Source organism: Gossypium hirsutum, chromosome A07 (assembly GCF_007990345.1).
Source record: "Gossypium hirsutum isolate 1008001.06 chromosome A07, Gossypium_hirsutum_v2.1, whole genome shotgun sequence".
NCBI lineage: Eukaryota > Viridiplantae > Streptophyta > Magnoliopsida > Malvales > Malvaceae > Gossypium > Gossypium hirsutum.
The window spans coordinates 16,040,485-16,043,602 of NC_053430.1; the positions used below are offsets into that span (position 1 = coordinate 16,040,485).

Sequence of the window (3,118 nt, forward strand, 5' to 3'; positions counted from 1 at the left end):
TAATGAAACGTCGCATACATGTACTAACAATGTTGTATATATTACAAGTTTTTATGACGTTTTTAGGAGGTGATATTATTACTTAAAAAAAACTTATAAAACAAATACAAACTTATTTAACAATTAATTATCATTATATTCATCCCATTATTTTAATTATTTTCTTTTTTTTTATAAGTATAATGCAAAGTTACAACTTTATCAGTTGGCTTACAACAATTGATAATAATTGAAAAATAAAAATTCACGTTAACAGAATATGGGATACGATAAATATACAGAATAATAATGAATTGTAGTTGAAATGATCTTTTTAAATAAAAATGTAAGTAGTAATTTAATAAGTTATTTCATCTATAGTTTAACAATTTTAATTACCTAACTATACATTTCGAGTTCCTAATTTGTATTATTTAGTATAGGATGATCATATACATGCCTTTATTTTAAAAAACCACCGCTCAAACATCCTAGAATACAATTTTCTGTTTGCAAATCACTGAGAGTATCCAACTATATTGTTTTAAGTCCAACACATACATCCAACCAATTAATGTTGATATAGCTTCAATTATGTTTCACAAAATTGAATTCTTGTCATTTAATTTTGTCCACACATGACTCAAAAATAACATAGGTTAGTTATCCATCAACAACTCAATTTATGTTGTATAATCATTATACTTGTCCTTTGCATTGCATATTAAATAAATGTTACTGGTGGGCTGAAAAAATTATAAAAGAATAGTGAATGGGAATATCGTGTTAAGGAGGACAATACAAGTTGAAGACACCAAATAATTTATTTATTATTAAAACTAAAACTTCCATTCTATATTTGTTACTTTTCGACATTTGAATATCATCTGCTTATCAAATCAATGATGCCCTTTTAGAGAAACAAAATAAAGTCGCAGTTATTGTTACTTCCACCATTGTATCAAAATTTCATGGAATATAAACATAATTTTCTTTACATTTTTTTTACTGTTTTCGTTTATTGAAATTAACTGTCTGGGGTGTGTTTTGTATTTTCGCTTATTTTCTCCATATTGTATTCTTGTTTGTTTATTCATTTAGTGAAAAGTCGAAGCCTCCTTTGTCCATGATTTTTTATCCTATTCGGAGGAGTTTTCCACGTAAAATTTGTATTCAACCTTCTCTACATTTCTTATTTCGTTGTTTATACAAGTCAATCCCAACTGTAAATGGGCCAATTTACTCGGGCCCACGTCAGAACCAAAATCCAAAATAAAAACAAATAATAAAAAGTCCATTGAATGTCCAAGTCTAGTTTACAGGTAAAGGCCCAAACAAGTCTAGACCCAAGAATTTATGGCCCAGCAGGCCTGAAAAATTAAAACCCTAACAGAAACCCTAAGGGCTTCTCCCACTTTGCGCCGCAGCAGTCCCAGCCTCCATGTGCCTTCAACACCGTACGACCACGTCCGCGCCTCCGTACGCCTCACACCAAGGGCCAGCGCATGCCCCACACTCCGTACCTGCAAACAAATAGGACGAACGCACAGCAAAAAGAAACAAAAACAAAGAATATTGTATTTTTCTTTATTTTATTGCTATCATTTAATCCCTTCGGCTATAAAGCCAAGGGATTCGATCATTGTAATTTTTTACGCGATATACACATACAAAAACATGCAATAGAAGGCAAAAAACAGAGAAAGGTAATTTTTTGGCTTTCGATTTCTATACTCCTTTTTTTTTCTTTCTTTTAATGGTACTTACTAAAATCCTTCATCAGTGCATTTAGAAAAATAAAAAAGGAAAAGGGAGGGGGCTTACCTTCGCATACAAGCCATCAGAGACCATCTCTTCTTCGTTGAAATCGAAGATCGAAATAGATTCTCGGGGCTAAAAGAAAAAATGACCTTCTGAGGCGAGGTTCAAAGAAGGAAAAGGGAGCGATTCCGTGGCGAGCTACCTTCCATCGGTTTCAATGGTGGGACGGTGGCAGTTGAAAGGGCAAGAGAGGTTGGAAAAGCCACAAAGTTGCGACGCCGAAACCCTAGCAAATGGGTGTTCGGTTTTGTGGCTTGTAAAATGGCTGATTGCCATTCTTTTTTTTTTTTGAGAATAAAATGAAACGGCGCCTTTTTAAGGGGAAGGGTTCGCGCGTCAACCCGTTCCAGGACCCGAACCAGTGCCTTTGCGCTGCAAATGGGTCATTTGCAATCTAAGTCCCTCCCCTTTCGCGCCGCATTTAAAACAGCTTATATTTGTGTTTCCTTTGTTTTTAAATTTTCCCTGCAATTTGTGCGCGTTTGCATTTTAGTCCGTGTTTGTGTGCTGCGTTTTGAGGGCCTGGAATATTTCCAGCTTGAGTCCCTACACAATCGCGCGCATTACATATTGGCCCTATAAACTATTTCATTTGTAAATTATCCTTATTATTTTAATTTGATTTCAATTAGTTTTTTTTCTTATTCGTGTTTATTATTATATATCATTTGCTTACCTTTTTTGGGGTAATTGTATTTTCATATTTTGTAAGCTATTTCATGTAAATATTTTTATATACACTATTATACGTATATATATATATTTATAACAAAGTTAATTTTATTTCATGTATACTAATAATCTCATATTATTTTACACATATAATTCCTTTTAAATTCATTCTTATATTTTGTTACATGATCCTACATAATATATCTTTTATATTATTATTATGTAAGTATATATATTAATTAATGCCTATGTTTAATCCTTATACATTTCTAAATCTATGTATTTTATACATATAGTTTTTTTTATATATATAAGCATGTTTTTTAAATCTATTATGTAATTTATAATAAAATTAATTAGGTCTTATACATATTATCATTTCTATGTTATTTTTACATGTAATTGCTTTTAAATTTTTATATATATGTATATATATTAATACACTTATTACTTTAATAGATTTTATTTTATTTTAAAATACTTATTGCTTTATGATTCACTAAATATTATATATATATATATATATGAAACTATTTTAGGAACTTCATCTCTATATTTATAAAGTTATTATTTTGGAATGTTTCTTTATATTATATTATTTTGATGTTTTATATAGTATCTCTTTTAAATGTTTTTTAAGTATAAT

At 30.1% G+C, this 3,118-nt stretch overlaps 1 long non-coding RNA gene across 1 annotated transcript; it reads right to left on the reverse strand.

Annotated features, from left to right (window-relative positions):
* Window positions 1-1,252: 1,252 nt before the first annotated feature.
* Window positions 1,253-2,080, reverse strand: LOC121232167 (uncharacterized). The gene is made up of 2 exons (XR_005930396.1): window positions 1,804-2,080; window positions 1,253-1,502 (listed from the first exon to the last, which is right to left on the reverse strand). It is a non-coding gene; the product is annotated as an uncharacterized lncRNA (long non-coding RNA).
* Between the last annotated feature and the right edge of the window lie 1,038 nt (window positions 2,081-3,118).